This window comes from Pipistrellus kuhlii, unplaced genomic scaffold (assembly GCF_014108245.1).
Source record: "Pipistrellus kuhlii isolate mPipKuh1 unplaced genomic scaffold, mPipKuh1.p scaffold_m20_p_3, whole genome shotgun sequence".
Classification (NCBI taxonomy): Eukaryota; Metazoa; Chordata; class Mammalia; order Chiroptera; family Vespertilionidae; genus Pipistrellus; species Pipistrellus kuhlii.
The window spans coordinates 5,451,012-5,472,547 of record NW_023425529.1 but is presented as its reverse complement, the minus strand read 5'-3'; the positions used below and the strand labels follow the sequence as shown (position 1 = coordinate 5,472,547).

Sequence of the window (21,536 nt, the reverse complement as noted above, 5' to 3'; positions counted from 1 at the left end):
GTGTCCCTGCCGTCCTGCGGGGTCCCTGACCACTTTTCAGAATTCCACTTTGAGTCCCTGAGAGCATTTTTTAGTGTAGCTCTGTCCACAGTTTTTTGCGTGGCTGCTCTGAATAGGGCAATACTCGCACAGCTTATCAGAATCCACAGGGGCGAAGCTGGAACAAGTTCAGTGAAATGCAGAAACCATTGTATCCCTGATCCTCTCCCATTTACAGCAGGATTGTTTTATATTCCCCCTGAGTACCTGAGAGCCACGGGAGACATTTCCGAAATGCCTCCACACACAGGACACCTGCTGGGAAAGCTATTCCCTCCGGGCAATGCTCCTGTGTGAGGCAGGAGGGCCCCCCCCCCGAGGGCCCCCCCCCCCCCCCCCCCCCGAAATGAACAGCAGGGGGTAAAACAGCTCTCTGGCTGCTTTTATGCTTTCCTGGTAAGCATGTGCAAGGGGCATGTATTTCCTCCACAGGCATCTGTTCTTGATCCCCAAGTCTACTCCCGAACTTCATGAGCATCAAATAAGGCGCCCATCCCGCCTCTGCCTTGACTCCCACAGACACATGTGGTCCTCCCAGGAGGAGGTGACCCCGTGGCTTCCCACTCTGGGTGGGCAGGTTCTGTGTGGCTCAGAGAACTACTCCTCGCAGCTTAGCCTAGAGCCTCCAGTTGCTCCTAGAATTTGATAAGGCACCTCATACGTATTCCGCAAGCCTGAGGGAGGGCCAGTGAAGGATGAAGAAAAGACAAAGAGAATAGCTGGGTCTAGGTGGATCTTCTGCATCTTGCTGAGGCCACAGAACAGATCCAGACTGCAAAGCTGATGCTTTATGTATAGTCAGAGGGGTAAACAAGGTAATTTACACTGTTGTTGTAAGTTTCACTTGTTTTGGCAGCACTTGCTGCCCCTCCCACAGCCCCACTAGCTACCCAGGACTTGTTTGAGACTTTGCCAGCAGGTCAGTCCTAGGCTTAACCCTATAACCACTCTCTACACATACGGGCCATGTCCCTTCCTGATTATATTCACGTGTTCTCACGTGTACAAGAACTTCAGTAGAGTCCCACGGCTAATTATCACGGAACTTGGGATCAAAACCCAGATCCATTCTTTCCTCCACACCAAGTTCTTCGAAGGTGGAGCTGCAAGTCTACAACCTACTTTAAGAACATGTGCTGAGAATAAAATGCGTGGGTTTCTTTGTCATTCCCTCTGCCTGGGATGCCCTCCACACCCTCGAACATCCTGAGGCTCTCCCTCCCACCCTGCAGTGCAGGCCAGTTCAGACGCCACCGCTGGACCACGTGCATCTGGGTGCTGACGCTGGGTCTTCCCCCATCAGCAAGGTGTGGTACAGCAGCCCACTCTGGGCCTATGCCACTCACTGCATTCGACATGCTAAGCAACCCCTCCCTGCCTCAGTTTCTCTTTTCGTAAAACTTGATAATAACGAGAACTACATTTCACAGGGCAGTTCTAAGAAGCCAAAGAGGTGATAAAAACAAAGCATTTTGGAGAATGCTTGGCAGGTAATAACCACTTAGCAAACACTAGTTGCTGAGAAGACCCAGCAGAGCAGACACGGAATTCGGTCGGCATTTACCGAATCCAACTTGCAGATTTGGGGTTGAATTCTGTGCCTTTACTTTGTCTGGGCTCCTGAGTCCGCCACACCCACTCTTCTCCACAGCCCAGCAAAGAGCCGGGATCCAGTCCCCAAGAGGGACATTACTGAGATGGAGGAAGATTTTCCGCAGCCATCCCGGACTTTGGCGCCTCGCCAAGAAACAGAAAGGAAAAGCAATATAAATGTTAATGGGAAATTGTCTGCTGGCTTCACTTAGGACGATCTGGTACAGCACAGCAAAGAGGGAATGAGCACAGCTGAGGGGACGGGAAAACATGGGACCTGACAGGCTGAAGCCCGGAGTGCCTCCGTTCCCAGGGGGAAATGCAATTCCAGGCCCGCAAGGCTGCATGGAATCAGCACGCAAGGCTTCTCCCTGGGATGTCTCCATGGTTACTGTCCTGGTCCCTGCTTTCCTGGGCACCCATCAACCAGTGCTCCGAGGTGCAGGCCATAAGAATGTTAGGTATGAAGAGCACTAACTTGGGGTAGGCCGAGTAATGGGCTCCCAAAGATGCCCATGCGCTAATTCGGAGAATTTGTGAATGTTCTATTAATGGCAAACGAGATTCGGTAGGTATGACTAAAGACCCTGAGATGGGAAGATTATCTTGGACAACAATCAGCCTGAGCCCTAAGTAATCATAAGATCCTTCTAAGAGACATGCAGGATGAGTCGGTGTAATGGAAGCAGAGATTGAAGCAATGTCCTTTGCAGATAAAGAAAGAGGCCAAAAGCCAAGGAATGCAGGCAGCCAGCTGAAGCTGGAAAAAAGCAAGGAAATGGATTCTGCTCTCGGAGCCTCAGGAAGGAGCCAGCCCTTGCGGACACCCTGATTCCAGCTCAGAGAGAAGGACATTGGACTTCTGACCTCTACAAGTGCAAACAAATACTTCTGCATTAGTTTAAGCGGCTTAGTTCGTGGTAATTGATTATAGCAGCAACAAGAAACTAATACACACTGGTTGTTTGAGGTGCACCTTCAAGAATGTTGAATAAGAATGCCAGGAAAATGGAACTGACTGAGGAGGAGTGAAATCGGAGCGTGTGCACCAGGCCGAGTTCCCATTTTATCCTCAGCGTGGGCAGCTGCTGTGGGACATTAGGCAGAAGGATGGTGGAATAAGACTGCCCCTATAAAGCACTGAATTATCAGATCCTCAGATCTTAAATCCTAGGAATTACCACATGTCTAATTTCCCATTTTATGGACTCCCATTTCTTTTATCACAGGCTATAATGACTTTATGAAAAGAAGGATAAACCTACTGGAGTGGGTTAACTCTATTTCCAGCCCTCCATATTCCAGGCTAATGTTTTCCAAGATGCAGCACCTGTATTTGCAGAGCTGTTGGCAGGCACAGGTGTGCCTGCGTGGACAGCTGTACTGTGCTAGAAATTGGGAGTCCGTCCCCTCTCCCCCCAAATCATGGCCAGATGATTGCTGTGTTCCTAAAAGGGTCACGCTCAAATGAACGCTCACCCCCACCCCACCTCGCCTCCAAGAAGGGTTAGAAAACTGACACTGGGCACTCACTCCGAGCCAAAAGCTCTGAACTGTCCCTTATTGAGACCCCCCAATGGTCCTCAGAGCAAAACTCTAGGTCCTAGGGGGACTCCATCTCTTGAGGGACCCAACCCCCATTCCCAGTCACAGCTGCCTTAAGGCACAGGAGCCCATCAGGGAAACCCAGACAGAGGAGATAAGCTACTGCCGATGGGCCCAGACGGCTGCCCAGTCCCTGTCTAATACAGAAAGGCCTTTGAATATCAATTGGCCTGGCCTCCAGGTGCCTGCCCTGCCCTTCCTACCTGCCACACACATCAAACCCCCCTCCCTCCACCCCAACACACACACACACACACACACACACCCTCTCCAGGGCCTTTGCCAGCTCTGTCCTTTGCCCACTGTCACTTGCTGTCAAAGGAACCGCTTAGTGGCATTTAAGCAGCCCTGGATCTGAGCAAGTCTGGTTTGCTCTGGCACGGCCACTAGACCCCTGAGGCCGCTGGCCAGGCACTGCAGAGGTTCCAGGGCAGTTGCCTTGGCTGTGGCCAAAGCAGGGAACCTGCAGGAAGGGGTGCTCAGTGGAATGAAGAACTGGTTTCAGAAACCACTAGCCCTCTCTGGGCCTCAGGGAAAACAGTCGATTGCTGCCCTCCCATCATCCCTCAGCTCCCTCCCAGATGGGACCTCCCACAGGCTGGCATCATGCACCTGATGCTCCCTACAGCCACAGGGGACGCCGTGGTGCAAAAACACCAAACTGTTCACATCACTCAGCTCCCTCCCAAATGGGATCTCCCATGACCTGGAATCATGCACCTGATGCTCCTCATGGCCACAGGGGGCGCTGTAGTACTGAAACACCAAACTGCCTGGAGATGCGAGGTGTCAATTTGGGGCTATATTTTTATGTTTTGGGTTAATCCTCACCTGAGGTTATTTTTCCATTAAAATATCACCCGAGGATATTTTTCCATTAAATTGAGGGCTATTTTAAACAGCACTGCTAATGAACTACTCCCACAGGTCTCCCTCTCCCCTCTGCTTTGGGAGTCTGTATTTGGAAACAGCACATTCCTAAAACTAGAATCACGGAGTTAAAGGGTAAGATGTACAACAGGCAGTTTATTTCCTCAGAAAGAGTGACAACGCAGATCAACCGCCATTAACTGAACGGAGACTTTCTATGGTCTGCCTTCAGCTCCGTCAGCCCTGCTACACAGATGAGAAGAGTGACGTTATGTCAAGCGAAGCAACTCGGCCAAGATGGTGACTTTGAGACAGGGCAGGAAAAGGAATCTAAGGCTCGGTCCCTCCAAGTTCTGGTGTACCTGCCAGATTGCTCTGATCTTTGAGTTATCCCACTCACAGCAACAGCTTTGTTTACTAAATACTAGAGGCATGGTGCACGGATTTGTGTATCAGTGGGGTCCCTCGGCCTGGCCTGCAGAAATCGGGCTGAAACCGGCTCTCCAACATCCCCCAGAGGTCCTAGCATGCAAGAGGGTGGTTCTTGGATGACGGTCCATGGAATTGGACTCCCTCCTCTCTGGTCCCAGGTGGTGTGTCACCTGAGAACTTCATCTGCCAAGTCACCACAGCTCGACAGCCCCTGCTTTAAGTGTCTGCCCTCTGGTGGTCAATGCGTGTCATAGCTACTGGTTGGAGCATCTGCCTCGTCACTGCACATCATAGCTGCCAGTCAGACGGTCGCTTAGGCTTTTACATACATAAACTAAAGGCCTGGTGCACGAAATTCGTGCATGAGGGTGTATATGTCCCTCAGCCCACCCTCCACCCTCTCCATCTGGGACCCATTGAGGGATGTCAGGCCTAATGGGGCAGTCAGACAATCCCGGACTGCTGGCTCCCAACCGCTCACCTGCCTGCCTGCCTGATTGCCCCTAATTGCTTCTACCTGACATCCTTATCACCCGCTAACCACACCCCTGCCAGCCTGATCGATGTCTAACTGCTCCCCTGCTGGCCTGATTCTCCCTAACTGCCCTACTCTAAAGGCCTGAATGTCCCCAACTGCCCTCCTTTGAAGGCCTGGTGTCTCCCAACTGCCCTCCCTGCTGGCCATCTGGTGGCAGCTATCTTGTGTCCACATGGGGCAGCCATCTTTGATCACATGGGGCGGCCACCTTGTGTGTTGGAGTGACTGTCAATTTGCATATTGCTCTTTTATTAGTCGCTTTACTTGACATAACGTCACTCTCTTCATGAAAATGTCCTCGCCAGTTTTCACCCAGTAGACAGCATATGCCAATGGGCTGAAGGATCCCTGGTTCAATTCTGGTCAAGGGCATGTACCTCATTGCAGGCTCAATCCCTACCCCCAAGGTGTGTCTCTCTCACATCCATGTTTCTTCCTCTCTGTTTCTCCCCTACCCCGCACTCTCTCTAAAAATCAATGGAGAAATATCCTCGGGTGAGGACTAACAAAAGAAAAATAAAATAAAGATAACCATAGGCCAGGTTCTAGACCGGGCATTTTATTCCATACATTCCCACATCCATCCCGGTCAGCAGACACCCACAGCGAGGATGGTGCCACTGACATAGCCAGCCCACCTGCCACAGAATGCTTCATGCACGCCGGCTATGGAGCAAAGTGCTTCCCATCCCCGTATTAACTCCAGAAGTCTGTGCAGCAGGCATCACTACGCCCAGTTCGTAGATGAAAGGAATGAAGCTCATGAAAGTGCCTTCCCCCAAGAGCTCCACGGATCACAAATGGAAAATGCGTCCATCCGTAAATGGACTGCCTCCAGCACCTAAGCACCTCCCTGCAGGGCTAGGCTGCCCCTGACGCTGACAAAGCCAGGTGGGCGGCGGGGAGGGGTATTTCTAAAGTGGACGGGGAGGACATCAGCATTCCGGTGGGCCCGCCTTCCCGGCGCTGAGCTGGTGGGGTGCAGCTGGAGCGGCAGGCGCTGTTTATCTCCACGCCGTCGGACAGGCTGCATACAAATGCACGCCTTTCTCTTCGGAGGGCGGCTTCCCGTGACAGCGAACGTGGGTCGCAGGGTCAGCCGCATCCCAGTGCGATCCCTCCCAGCAGAGGTCTCCCCCCGCTCAGAAGGGCTTTCTCATCTCAGCCTGGGAAGGGACAGCTCCCTCTCAGGGGCACCCTACACCACATGTGTCAAACACAAGGCCCGCGGGCCAAATCCGTCCCGCCAGGCCTTGCAATGTGGCCCGCACCGCGCTGTCATCACTGCACTCCGCTGCGTTTCCATCACAATGACAGTTTATGACTGTTCAGTAAACCATTCGGCCCGAGATTTAGGCTGGATTTTAGATTTTGGCCCCTTCTCTGATTGAGTTCGACACCCCTACCCTACACAGTGCAAAGAGGTGAGCCGACTAGAAAGCAGAAGTTGGTCCAGAGAAGGGGAAAGGAGTCTCAGGTTGAAGTCCCAGCCCCGCCAACAGCTCCGTGTGTGACCTACCCTCGCCACGGAGGATAACTTATTAAACAAATAACTTGATGTGATTTCAAACGCCCCCCTGGAGGAGGCAAGGGAGAGTCAATATAGACTTCGCAGCTTTAAAGGGAGGAAATGATTCAGCAAAACAAGTTGAGATAGCCAGGTCCCAGGTTTTCGCACAACTAGCCTATCGCCTTGTTCTTTTCCTGGCCCTGTGCGCTGCGGACTGGACAGAGGCAGCTACCACCCCAGATGCTTCTGGCCCCCACACCAGCCCGCCTGCCGGCCTCCTGCAGACTCAAAGAGGCCTGAGAAAGCAAGCGTGGCCTCCAGTAAGAATGCTGCCATCTCCAGGAATCCTGAACAAGCTCACCAGCCGCAGTCCAGCTGAATGATGTCCTGCCTCACAGAGCAATGGGGCCCTGGCTGGCTGGCCTCAGTAGATAGAGCATCAGCCTTGTACTGAAGGGTTGTGGGTTTGATTGAGGTCAAGAGCACGTACCTCGTACCTCGGTTGCAGGAATGATCCCTGGCCCCATGGGCACATGCGGGAGGCAACCAATCGATGTGTCTCTCTCACATCCGTGTTTTTCTCCTCTGTCTCTTCCATCCCTTCCACTGTCTCTAAAAATCAATGGAAAAATATCCTTGGGTGAGGATTAACAAAAAAAAGAGGGGAAAAAAAGAAAAGAAAAGAAAAGAAAAGAAAAGAAAAGAAAAGAAAAGAAAAGGGAGAGAAAAGGGGGAAAGGCCATTTCCCTTCCTTGATGTTCTGACACTGACTGCTGTGCCTGCTCCGGGCCATCCTTCTGCCAAGTGCTACAGAGGGACCTCCTGGGAGCACACCTGCCCTCTGCACAGGCTCCCCATCGCTTTGCTGCGTGCCCCCCGGGAAAACACAGGAGGGAAAGCATCCAGCACCTCAGCACAGAACTCACGCAGCCAAGCTCGGCTGGGAAACACTCTTCACTGTCACGTAAAAAGCACGTCTCCTGGTGTTCCCGCAGGAAACGGTTCTGGGGTTTCTCCTACTGGGGCCCAGGGCCACGTTTGCAGTCACAGCAGAGATTTTCCAGGCGCACAGGAGGCCAGGCACTCGTGCATCATCCCCCTCCCTCCCTCCAACTGTTCTGGCTGCCCAGCCAAGCTAACTCCCTGCTCCCAGTTCTTTGGAATCAAAAGAACGTTTCTTAACAAAAAACAACAACAAAAAAACAAAACAAAAAAAATCAAGCTATTTTGGGAATAAAAGTGTCGATTCATAAATTCCCCACTTGGCCTTGTCTACCTGCTAAGTCACAGAAGAGTTTGGGGAAGTGACAGGAGAGGATTCTGTTTCTCTTTTTAGTTTCCAGACGGGACTGCTGCCCACTGGCCACCTACATACCCAAGGGGCGACGTCCTGTTGTGACTTTTAGTAGTGCCCTGCAGACCCTGGGGACCAGTGTCCCCAGGAAAACCACAGCATGGAGGGCATCGGAGAAAGACAGACGGAAACCAGGAAACCAGCATGTACTTGGCTCTGGGGTGGTCTGCAGAACCACCAGGCAGAGAGAAATCAAATACACAGGTGTGCACACCTACCAGCGGGCCTGAGTGTGTCTTAGCAGGATGGAGCAGGTCCTAGAGGGACTGAGGGGTCTCAGAGGGACTGAGTGAGCCTCAGAGGAACTAAGGGGGCCTCAGAGGGACTGAGAGGGCTTCAGAGGGACTAAGCAGGTCCAAGAAGCACTGAGTGAGTCAGAGGGGGGCACAGAGGCTGGGCCAGGCTCATGAAATCTGAGGTGCTCAGAAGGACGGAGCCCCACATGTGGCCCCACTAGGACCCTCAGCATAAACTCCTGTGGTCATTTGCTGGGATGAACCAAGCACACGGTCTGCAGGAGGAAAAATGCTTTTATCTGAGCCCTGTGCCATCTCATAAATGGCTTGCACAGGTCGAAGAGAAGTGGCTGACCCCAGGGACCCGCCATTGGCACAGGAATCTAATTGTTATTACCGTGCGCCTGGCAGTGAGTCCATCTACCGGGAGGAGTGCCACAGACTGTGGTGGTGCTGGTTAATGTGTGTGCAGAGACCTGGCAGGGGCTCCGGCCTGAACCTGCTTTACCTGGCCTTGCCAGGACTCCCCACCATGTGCCACACACCGTTACCTCAACATTACATCACCTGCCTTCCGGTGAACTGCCCTCTTCAGGTGAATGTCACGGGATTAAGCTGCTAGGGCTGCCATAAGGTTCCACAGTTTGTGTGGCCTGAACAATGGAAATGTATGCTCTCGCAGTGCTAGGGGCTGGAAGTCCAAGACTGAGGTGTCAGCAGGGTTTGTTTCTTCCTCTTTTTTTAAATATATTTTTATTGATTTCCGAGAAAAAGGGAGAGAAAGAGGGAGATGAAAACACCAATGATGAGAGAATCACTGATTGGTTGCCTCCTGCAGGTCCCACACTGGGGATCGAGCCCACAACCCGGGCATGTGCCCTGACCGGGAATCATACTATAACCTCCTGGTTCATAGGTTAGTGCTTAACCACTGGGCCACACCAGCTGGGTGGGTTTGTTTCTTCTGATTCCTTTGTCTTTGTTGTACAGATGGCCGTCTTGTGCGTGTGTGCGAGCGTGCGTGTGTATGTCCTAATGTCCTCTTCCTATAGGGACACCAGTCATAATGGAGTAGGGCTCACCCATGTGATCTAATTTTGCTCAGTTGCCTCTTTCAAGGCCCTGTCTCTACATACTGACGCCTTCTGAGATGCTGAGTGCCAGGATTTCAATGTACGCATTTGGAGGGGGACACACGTAACAGTCATTGCCATCTAAATACCACCGATGAGCATGAGGCACCCAGGAAGGCTCAGTGGTTTGCTAGAGGGACAGAGATCTCAAAAGAATGACACAGGGACTGGGACCCAGGCCCATCTAACTCTATCCCATGTCGTCACTGGCATTGGGAGTGCCACGACAGCTCTAGGATTCAAATTGCTTTTTGTTGAGCCTATAACTTCCTATCAGCATAACTCATTCTTGTCTATTCAAGGTTGTCTGGACACCTGGCTGTGCCTAGCTACCTGCTCTCCATCGCAATGCACCAATTTTTACAAGACTTCCACACAGCCCACTCACTGCGAGGTCACAACAACCCTCCCCTTCCCCCATCTGTAATCCCCCAATTTGATGGGTGCCCGCTCTCCAAATTGGACTTCATGCTTCCTAGGACCCTCCCTTTGGTGCCTCGTGAGAAGCCTTGTGCACAGCAGTTTCCTGATAAGTATTTCCTGAATGAGTGAGCAGATGGATGAATGGATGGCATGATCAAGGTAACCTCAAAAGACCTTCCCCGTTTTAAGCTCCACGATTCCACTCTAGAAAGGCTGATGGCTGCATCAGACCCCAAGCAGAACTTTTCTCTCCACTGAGTACCTTCCTCCCACCAGCCAACATCACCCAGTGGCACAATGCAGTGCCAAGAAATGGCCACTGAGATTAACGGCCTTTGCCAGGTACAGAAAGATGGAAAGCCCTGGGACCAACTACACTTTCCCATAGAATTAATCTCAACATGGCTGTGATGTACTTTCCTCTCTCACTAGATCCTTGCTAGGTGGAAAGAAAGAAGAAAAAAAAAAAAAAAAGGAAAAGTTCACCGTCATTATCGAACTCCACTGCTCCTGCCGTGTGGATGGACTCCTATTAGGAAAATACCATTGTCATTCAGCAAATGTCTGTGTGAGCGGCTGCATGAGCCAAACTACCACCGGCAGGTGCTAAAGAAGCAGAAGACCATGGCTTGGGACAGCATGGCATTTGCCAGCAATTCAAGGGGATAGAGAAAATTCGAGAACGCAGAATCATGTTATTAATACAGAGCGTATGAACCCATGATAAGTCTCTACAGAATACTCCGCCACCAGAGTAGGTCTAGGATTTTACAGAATAAAGGCTTTTCAGAAGAGACGTGGTGAATCAAAGGAGAGACGAAAGCAGAAACCTTGAACTTGGCCTGGGAAAACAGTGAGGTCTGCGGCTTACACATGACCATGGGCGGGGATCAGCCAGGGGGTGGAGAAGGTTAGAAAGAGCGATGGCGTCCAGAGAAGGCTCAGAAGCTGTGCCACGTGTGATGGGAAAGTGACAGCGAGGAGCTGGCTGGCTAGGGAGGAAGCTGGGCTGAGCTGGGCAGGTGAAGCAGGTCCTGGAGAGCCACCAGCGGCCCTTTACACCGAGGTGTTCAGCCTGGATACAACGTGCACCAGAAACCCACTCAACGTCCTGAGCCAAGGAATACGGCGATGTGAGTGGTTTCTGGGGAATTAATAGCACCCCAACTGCACGGCTTTCATTGGAGTTGAATGAATCAAAGGAGTGGCCCCAGTACCAGGCCCCGGGATCCCCCTAGTGTACCCTAGAGGAGACAGCCATGTCCTTGAAAACCGGAGCGCGTATGGACAGGAGGCCGCTGTCTCAGCAACCCCGGGGTATCAGCGCGGAATATAAATGTTGTGTAACATTTTTCTCAGGAGGCCAGTTAAAATTTTCAGACCTTTCCAAAGCAACAAATCACAGAACTGGAAAAGACCTTTGACAGCAAACTGTGCCAAACCCTCGTGTTAGAAAATCATTCATCTTCATCTATGCAGCCGCCCTGCGCACGAGGTGCTATGGCAGGGACTGTCAGAGAGGCAATGGGGTGAGAACCACCGGGCTCCAGCTGGATTCCTCACAGGTGCAGCAGCGTCACCCGGTGACCAAGGGGAGCTGAGACAGAACAGGGAGAGGGGTCTGTACTAAAGTAGAACTGTGCCAGGACAAAGTGTGACCCTGAGGCTCTTGTGTTTTGTAAACTGTGGGAGCCAAGGGATGGAGGGATGGTGGGGTGGGGGGATGAGGGAATGGAGGGATGGGGGGATGAGGGAATGGAGGGATGGGGATGGTCGGTGGGGGGATGGAGGGATGAAAAAATGGAGGTATGAAGAATGGAGGGATGGGGTGGAGGGATAAGGGAACGGGGGATGGAGAATGGAGGGATAGGAGAATGGAGGGGTGGTGGGATGAGGGATGGGGGGATGGAGGGATGCAGGGATATGGGAATGGAGGGATGGATGGGATGAGGGATGGGGGATGGAGGGATGGGGAATAGATGGATGGGGGAATGAAAGGATGGAGGAATGGAGGGACGAGGGAGGGGAGGGGAGGGATGAGGATGGAGGAAGGGAGGGATGGACCAGTTCCAGATGGGGCTACAGCAAGAGAGGTGGCAGGGCAGAACCCAGGACTCTGAGAACAGACTGGATTTATCCTCTTTCAAGGACTCTAACCTCTGAACTACAATCCTCTGCTATACCCAGCCCCAATCCAGAGCTCTTCCCATTCTCATTGAAATGTGTCCAAAATATAGAATGGAATGGAAGTATGGTCTGGAAACCAGAAACAGCGGTTGATCATTTTCCTGTAGGAAAGTGAGGTCAGCTCAGCCAGTATGGCTCAGTGGTTGAGCGTTGACCTATGAACCAGGAAGTCAAGGAACAGGCCCAGGCTGAGGACTCGACTCACAGTGTGGGGAGTGCAGGAGGCAGCCGATCAGTGATTCTCTCTCAACACTGATGTTTCTCTCTCTCTCTCCCTCTCCCTTCCTCTCTGAAATCAATAAAAATATATTTTTAAATAGAAAAGTGAGGAGAGCTGTCCACAGCAGAGGAATTCACAGGCTGCTGTTCAGGAAAAGCAAGTACTGCCTATGCAGCCAGGGACATAAGCAGAAACACCGGAGACTGGACAGGGAGAGGGGAGCAGGGAGCAGGGACAAGAACTTAGAAATGTCCGTTTTAAATAGAAGTTGCTTCTTCCCACTTTCCCAAAATAAATATGAGAGCTCATGGTTGCTGTCCATTCGAGGTGTGCCATTTGATGGGCGAGGACACTGAGGTCCAGGAAAGTGGAGTTAATTTGTTCCAAATCACACAACTGGTAGAAGCTAATGCCACGTTCAGACCCCGGGAAGTTTGACAAATAGCTTTATTCTCTGCCATGATCCTATTCAACAATCCCGAGGAGTGGAGAATGAGGAGTGGAGAATCCTGGGTAGGGAATCCAGGAAGACAGCCCCAACACAACCTGAATGGCCTAGGGCTCCTCGAGGATGGCCGTTCCCTGAGCACAGGGAGCCTGAGGCAGGCAGGGCCACGGATCATGGGACCAGAGGCCTTCAGGAGGATAAACGCTAAGGTGGAGAATGTTGGCTGAGGCCAGGGACCACTGGCTGCAAGGCAGTCCTGAAGGACAGCCCAGGAACCAGGCAACGAGCGAGCCACACACTCCACCACACACTCCATGGAAAACCATCAGGAAATCTCGTCTTGGCTCCAAGTGGGGTCAACACATAGAACAGATCAGGTAGAACAATGGAGGAAACCAAGAGGTTAGAGTCACAGCAGTTGAGGGGCTGGAGGGATGGAGAGAGGGATGAAGGGCGACGAGGGTGAAGGGATAAAAAGAGGGAAAGAGGAGGGAGGGGGAGAGAGTGAGTGAGAACAGGTACATGTTGGTACCATGCATTCTACTTGGGCAACGTAAAAAGTTACTAACATAGTAGTCTTTCCAAAGAAGAAATAGAGGCAGCACGGGGGGCGGGGGGGGAGAGCCAGTCGCCTTGGCTCCAGCGCTCAGCAACTGCAAGGGGAGTCAGGTTTAAATTGGGGTCCTCCCGCCTAGTGCCCACGGCCTGCAGAAATCCGCCTGGCGTGGGGCTGTCCTCACAGAAGGTGTATGGGATACAGGTCCATGGTGACAATGACAGCTGCTCACTCACAGCCCCTAAACCGCCTGCCTGTCCTCTAGCTGACGGGTTCCGTGCTTGTCAGCAAAGGCTCCCAGTGAGGGGCCCCCCACCCCCATTGTGAGAGCGCAATCACATCGCTTGAGGGCTGAGAATGGCCAAGACACTCAGAGCTTCATTGCATATCTGTTTTCTTATAATCAATCAGTTTTATTTAAAAAGGAGGAGTGGGGAGATACAGCCGGAGACCGGGAGAAATGGATACAGCTTAGAGAACGATTACACATAATAGCCCCAGAAGGTTTAGCTGTTCGGGAGATCATTAAAGAAACGAATGGGGTTGGTTTTCAAAAAGGTTCGGCTCCCCCTGCATCCGCCAGATCAGAAACAACAAAACGGGAGGGGCCAGATCCACTTCCGGACCCACGTGCAAGCAAATCCCCAACAGCCCCTCCTGGCACCCCCTCCCGCCTCTGCTGCCTCCGGGGTGTAAATGCAGAGCCCACCTCTGGCTGCCAGAAGCAAGGAATGAAGGGTTTGGGGCTGCTCATCACCGCGGTTACCGGTGGCTCGTGTTTAAAAGCTCAGGCCAGCACACCCTGCTGGACCCAGGTGGAAAGTCTAATTACTCTCACAATTCCTTAATTATCCAGTTATAAAAAAGCATGATAGGCTGCTTTTTTTCCTTGAGTCATAAATAGCCAGTCTAGATATCTGTCTCCCCTTCTCCTCTGACAATCAGCATTTAGCCATGAGCGCCCCCGCAGTCAGCACCGGTGGTCTGAGCAGTGCGGGGCCAGCTCTTGCCTTCCCATTGAGGCCATTGAGGGGGCTACTACAGAGGAGGTCAGCTCTGTCCTACCATGGAGGTGACTGAGGCCAGAGACGAGCTCCCTCCTCCACCACAGGATCACAAAACCACAAAGAAATGAAAAGGCCGATCTTCCTCTAGAAAAAATGGAAGGGCCCGCTCAGGAGTCCGACAAAACAGGTTCGAATCCCGGCTGGTTTGTCCCTCACCTGTGAACGGCTGAAAAGAAGGTTGCCCACTTCTTAGGATTAAATGATCACAGTCAACTCTGAGACAAAAGACACCACACAGTATACTGGAGACAAAGACCAGCAATAACTGGTTGGATCCTATAAAAACTAAACTAAGAGCGCTCATATAAATGGACCCGAGTCACAAACCAACCGAAGAGGTGAAAACAAAAAGAAAATGGCAGGATAACCTGTAACGTCCAGGTGAAAGGTACTTTGATATCGTCTCCTATTGCTACCCAACTAGTCCTCACGTAGACACGCTGTCCTGTGGCCTCGCTCACCCTGCAACTTCTCCAAGAACAACCAACCACACAGGGACCTCTGACCCCTCCACACCCACTCTGGCCTCCTCAGCACCCCGATTTCCAACCCCTGAGCTCAGGTTCTGGCAGGATGCAGGGGGGCTATTCCGTGTGCGCTGAGGAGTGGGAGGAGGGAAGAATGGGGAGGGAGGATTCTTTCTGAGCACCATTATCTCATCACCACTGCCCTCAGCAAGGTTTGGCTGCATCAGCCCTTTATTCAGACGGAGAGACTGAGGCTCCCACAGGTTCATTAGCTCATGCAGCTTCACCTTGTCTACACCCCCCTTCAGAAATGTGAACCCAGCTCTGAGGGCCTCTCCCCTGGCTCCCTTCAGGCTGTCCTCTGAAATTCAAGTCACAGGCAGCCTCTCTCACTCATCAGCAGGCGGCTGCCCGGAGGACTTGTCTGCAAGCCGCGGAGAGAAATGAGGAAGGTAACATACAGGAGCAAGAGCTGGTCGGGAAGCGGGCAGACCTGAACTCGCTCACCTGGGGCAATCCCTGGACTTCCACCTGTTCGTCCTTTACGTGACAAACTTCGGGCAGAAAGAGCCCCAGTGAGGGCTGTTCCCTCAAATCCTCATTGCACACAATCCGAAACTGAGGTCCAGAGAACAACGTTAGCATTTGGAGAGGTCACTTGCCACTTCCTGGCCAACTTGGGACAGAACTCAGGACTTTTCCCAGGTCTTAACAGCCACAATCGACAGCTCACCACCAACAGGTCCCCTTCTTCTAGGCCAGTGGTCGGCAAACTGTGGCTCGCAAGTCCCATGCGGCTCTTTGGCCCCTTGAGTGTGGCTCTTCCACCAAATACCACGCACGGCCTGGGCGAGTTTATTTTCAAGAAGTGGTGTTAGAAGAAGGTTTAAGTTGAAAAAATTTGGCTCTCCAAAGTAATTTCAATCGTTGTACTGTTGCTATTTGGCTCTGTTGACTAATGAGTTTGCTGACCACTGTGCTAGGCCCAAGGAGCCCCCACTTGAGGCACAGCAGGTCCCTGGCACCCTGCTTCTCTGAGTTAATGCCCCTCAGGCAGGGTGCTCACTGGCTATTGGGGTAACACCTCCAGGCCAGCTGTGCTCACGCTGCCCACCCTGCAGGCTGCCCTTTCTCTGAACTGCACGGCCTACGTTCTTCCCCGGCTCCTCCGCTGTCCAGAGCAGTGGCTCCCAGACGTGAGTGGGCATCAAAGCCACCTCGAGGGGGGCTGAGGCATTTGCACCCTGGGCCTGGTCTGCCCATCCCCGAGGCACCTGCGGCGGAGCGTGATCCTGGCGCAGAGCCCGGGAATGTGCATTTCAAACCAGTTCCCAGGTCAGAAATTCTCTCCCCTACGTTTTCCCACCCAGTGACATGTGGCCAGGATGGTGAGTCTGAGCCCATGGACCACTCCGGCGGCATCATGCATGCATGCCGGGCTGAGGGTGCCACTCCTGGACACACAGCCCAGATCTCCCGTGTCATCACAAACCGAGGGCCTGAGCCAAGGACTGGAGCTCACACCGTGAATCCCAGCTGACAGCGGGTTCTCCTAGGAAACCTCCCTCAGGAACTACAAAGCATCCACCATTCATTTAATTTTGAGTTAATTCTCCATCACGAACTCCGAGTTCCAAGATCATGTTTCTCTCTAGAGATATTGTTTCAACTCTATGCACAATCAACGTTCAAATGTCCACCTCACCGCCCTGCCCCTCCCCCCGCACCCCCCTGCCACCATGCTTCCAGAGCGTGAGAACGGGGAGCCTCAGCTTTGTGAAACAGGGGCAACCCTTCCCATCAGTGCCCGCAGAGTCACTCCTATGTCCAAGGGCCTCCAGGTTTAGGAAATAAAATACAACACAGCAGTCAGATTGGAATTTCAGATGAACCTAATAACTTTATGTTAAGCACAAGTAGGCCCCACGCAATATCTGAGATAAACTTACGAAAATTGTTAGATGTGTATCTGAAATTGTAACGAACAGAACCTTGTGTTTTATCTGGTAACGCTGCTACGCCTGTGTACTCATTCAAAGCTATAGAGATTCTCTACTGGGTGTTACTTGCTAGGAATACAAGCCAGATAAGCAGGGGTAGGTGGGAAGAAGATGCCTTTGAATGTTTGCTTTTCTGTAATCGTCTTGCAGATATGAGGGACCAGAAGGCCTGCCGAGATGCCCATCCAGAGCAGTGACGGTACTGAGCCATAGAACCAATGGCTGCACTACCGACCTCCAAGATCTGGGATGGTGAGACAAACATATGCCTATTTAAGCCACTGATGCACAGCACAAACTTCTCTTAGCCAAGGGACTTACATTCTGCCTCTCCCAGGAGGCCAAAGTGTGTCTGCTTGGTGGTCATTTGGATGGGTCTCTTCTTCCCTCCCTGTCTCCCTCCATTCCTTATTTTCTCCATCCCTCCATCCCTCACCCACCATCACCGTGCACCACATACGTAGTATGCACCCTATTCGATGGTGCAATACTCTAGACCTGCGGGGAGGTGTCACAATGAGTGCCTCTGGCTCTCTGGGAGCCAGTCACCTCTGCCTCCCATCAGGGCCTCTTCTGGAAGTTTCTTTGAAAGTCTCTCAGCTCCACCAGGATACGTGCTTCATTCCTTTCCGGACAGATAAGGCCCCAGCCCCTCTGCTGGCCCAGTTCTCCTTGCTCCTCAGTACTTGCTTAAGGTCCGGTGACATCACTGTAGAAATCCACACCCCCAAAGCCACAGGAGCCCTTGAGGGCCCATAAATCCACTCCAGGACACGCAAGTTCCCACAATGGGACAGGAGTGCTCTTAGCCACAGGCTCTCTGAGAGCTGTTTACCCAGCACACACTTCACGGCATTTACTTCTCTCTAATGCAACAAAGGGAGAAGGAAACAATGGCCAGAACCTCACGTGGCACCACATAACCAATCACGTCCTGATGTTTCTCCCAGCAAGGTCCTCCATAGTCATGTTCCCAAGAGCCAGGCTGTCCCACCCTATTCCCACCCCGCCCTCTGCCTTCACCATTCAAGGACATCCCTGAGCCTCTTCTTGCTCATCCCTCTGCTTTTACTCCTGCCACCTCGGCTCTAAAGCCTTTCTCTTTGTCACTGTGAGGTACCTGCAATGCCTCATGAGAGACACCACTTAAGGAGAGGCTCAAAAATAAAAAAAATATAGAGGCTCAGTCCTAATACTGTAGTTGTGGGCAACCTTTTCTGACTCACCGCGGACAATCGAGGTACTGGTTATACTTTCCCTGCTTGGAGTCAAATGTGCTTTTATTTACTGTCAGCTCACAGTCCCCTGTTAGCACATGGACTAACTGTGTCCAGAGAGCAAATGCCCGAACATGTCAGTACCTTCAGGTACCCATCAACGAGACAGACCACAGCGGAGATCCACCCTCCTCCTCTGAGGACTCCTGCTAAGGGTGGTCCACTGAACCACAGCCGGCCCAGCACATCCCTGTACTCTGCAGAGACAAATCAGATACTGGGGAGAAAGCCAAGGCAGTGACCGATGGATGAGGGATGGATGGGGTCTGGACACACTGGAAGAAGCAGGATGAGGCTACAAAAATAAGCAGACGGGAGGCTTTTTAGAGGAAATCTGCTCACACGGAGGATAATTAATTAACGTGTTGACTGGACTCCCAGAGGCCATCCCAGAAGCTGAAGCCCGACTTTTAATGGACTGTGGTTCCTCTTGGGTGGAACCGACATACGCCACAAAGAGCCAGCGGGATGCAGGGACGACAGCCTGGGCTCCATCCATCCTGATTATTTTCCGAAGTGGCTACCCAACCCCAACCCCAAGTCCACAGCTGTGTCCCACCCTGACACTGTCCTCCCCTCCACAGGTTATATCATCCAGGGGTCCCCAATCCACAATGACTAGTGCTGAGCCTATCATACGCATTCTCAGGGGAATCCTATATAATAAAAGTCTAATATGCTAAGTGCTGGGTCTTCCAGTAGGCCATTCAACCAACCAAAGCATAATATGCTAATGATATGGTAAGGCCCCTCAACCGCTCACTGTGACATGCACTGACCACAAGGGGGCAGATGCTCTGACCAGGTTAGCTTGCTGCTGGGGTCTGGCCAATCAGGACTGAGTGAGTCGGGCCAGACACACCCTGGAGCCCTCCCAAGCTCCCTCCCCAGCTGGCCAATCTTCCGTGTCCCTCCCCGGCCCTGATCATGCACTGGTGGGGTCCTTTGGCCTGGCCTGCGCCCTCTTGAAATCTGGGCTAAGGGCCCCCCACCACCACCTTGTAACGCCCAGCCAGGTCAGAATCTACCTTCTTTAATGCAAATGAAACAGTCACGGTTAATTGAGCATAATTAATATTTCAGCTATAATAATTATAGCTGATCCCCAATATTCTACCTCTGCCCTCTCTCATTTTTGGCGTCATATCTAAGAAACTGTCACCTAACCCAAACCTACAAAAATATACTTATTTATTTTTCCAACAGAGAGTCTTACAGCGTCAGCTCTTGTTTATTTGAGGTCTGGGATCCTGTTAGACCCTCAGAGCATGGATGATGGGCCAGGTACAGAAACTCACTGGGGCAGAAAGCAGCGATGCCTAGCATGAGGCAAAACTGGGCAAACAAGAACCTCACCCCCAGGGTAACCTCACTCCCCTGGTCATGGGGTTTGGACCCCAGATCTTTCATATCACTGGCCATGCAGTTTAGACCCCCTGACTTTTTCCTCCGAAAGACAACATCTAGGCTTCACTGGTATTTCAGCTCCAGGCCCAGAAGAAAAAAAAAAAAAAAGCAAAACCAGACATACGACACCTGTTTACCTCAGCATCAGCTACACTGATGAATGACCCATGCACAGTCCGTGGGGACCACGACCCTGAAAGAGCACAGCTGGAAACTGATAATCAATGGAAACCCTCCTCGACCTCCCCTAAGATCTCCACCTGCAGAAACGAGATAAACAAGCTCAGGACCAAGGACCCAGTGAGCACGCTCCTCCAAGGAGCACTCCCAGGCCATCCTCCCACGGGCATGTATCCCCCAACCTCTAAGGCGCCCCACAAGACTTGCAACCAGGGGAGCAACGGGCAGCAGCTAAGCCCCTGAACCTATCTCCCAGGCCCCCTTGTCTCTGTGTAGCCCTTCCCTTTGGATATCCCCATCTCCCTTCCCCTTTGCCTTCAATAAATTCAATTTCCTTTAATCACCGAGGTGGCTGTTCAGCTTGCCTGAGCACCACGAACTTTCACCCTTCTGATGCATTTTGAGTTGATTTTCAGTTTTAACCTTTTGATGTGATGGCAATCCACCTAAAATCTGTTGAACTCTCCCAACACCTTATTCTACAGATTCCAGAAAGGAGGGGCAGTTTGCCCACGGCCACACGGTGAGTTCCAGGCATGGTGGGAGCAGGAATTCTACCTTGGACTCGATTCCGGGTGGGGAGGCAGAGATGGTATTACTTGATTCCTTACAATATACACTGGTTTGTCAGGCAATCCAATTTGGTTCTTAGTGCTGTCATGTTCTGCTAATTTCTTCTATTATTGTTTTTCTGTTGTTCATCCTCACACATGGATATTTTTTCATTGATTTTTTGAGAGAGTGGAAGGGAGGGGGAAAGACAGAGAGATGATGTGAGAGCGTCACATCGATCAGCTGCCTTACCTAGCCAGGGCTGGGGATGGAGCCTACAACTGAGGTCCGTGCCCTTGACTGGAAATGAACTTGTCCGAGGGCCAATGCACTGCCCACTGAGCATGGACTAGCCCCACTAATGCCCACTGCTCCAGCCTGATCTCCAACAGCATCCTCCTTCACTCCCTACAGCACTCCAGTCTGGTGAATAATAGAGTCTCCAGGCCAGGCAAGATAAGCTATTATTAGCAGTCAATTCGCAGGGCAGAGCAGCCTGGGGTGCCGAGCTTTGAGAAAAGCCTGCTTCCCATCCTAAATTCTCCACCGGATCCTCGGACTCTCCGCCTCCTGCCTCTGGCACCAGCACCCTCCACTCACTGCTCATCGCAGAGACACAGCGTGAAGAAAGCACCTGGGTATGAGCGCACCTCTCTGAGGGCTGAACAGGAACTCACAAACCCAGGACCCCAAGCCGCCCTGCTCTGATATTCTCAGCAGCAGCAGGACCCTGAAGCTGGGAGCTGCCATCGGAAGGAGCCGGTCCCCCTCCTCCCTCTCCTGGCAGTGGTCTTCAATGACAGCCTGTGGTGCTCAGGCACAGAGAAGCTAGGGAGGCGGGCAGAGAAGTGACCCCCAAAAACGCGCCCATAGAAGCAGATAAAGGAGCTTTCCCTCAGACACTGGATCAGTTCCTGGCTCACTGGGGGGGATGGGAGGGAGAGGAGTGGCGAGTGGAGAGAGGGGAGGGCGGGAAGAGCAGAAAAGCATTTAGCTCCTCCCCAGTCCTGATGAAGATTAATATCTCCTCCCTGACTCGATGAGGCAGCTTAATCGCTGCTATTAATACAAAATCACCGAGGGCCAAAGATGGGAGCGTGGAGGGAGGTGGGGGGTGGGATGAGAATACTGCGCCAAAGCTACAAGGATGCGCAAACATCAGACGCAAGAAGACGGAGTTTCTGAAAACTGGAGAGTTAGCACAGGCACCTGCTAGCTGAGTTCAGAATTCCTCCTGCTTTTCCCACTAAGACCCCTGGGCCTTCTTGGTCGAGCAGGCTGATCTCAGAGACCATGGCTGGGTGATCTCCGTGGACAGACTGACCACCACTCCCGTGCAATCCCATGATTCCAAGCACGACAGCTCAGGTGTGAGCTTCCAACTCTGCTCCCCATGACCTTCAAGACCCAGCCGAGGAGGCCCTTCTTCAGGAAGCTTTCCT

The 21,536-nt window shown here is 52.2% G+C and overlaps 1 protein-coding gene and 1 non-coding gene across 2 annotated transcripts in view; both read right to left on the bottom strand.

Moving 5' to 3' along the window:
* The window catches only part of LARGE1 (LARGE xylosyl- and glucuronyltransferase 1), a 382,199-nt gene that overhangs the window by 235,109 nt on the left and 125,554 nt on the right, over positions 1-21,536 (bottom strand). The gene's annotated exons all lie outside the window — the stretch shown is intronic.
* LOC118731098 lies at positions 3,538-3,675 on the bottom strand. The gene has a single exon (XR_004991792.1). It is a non-coding gene; the product is annotated as a small nucleolar RNA SNORA76 (small nucleolar RNA).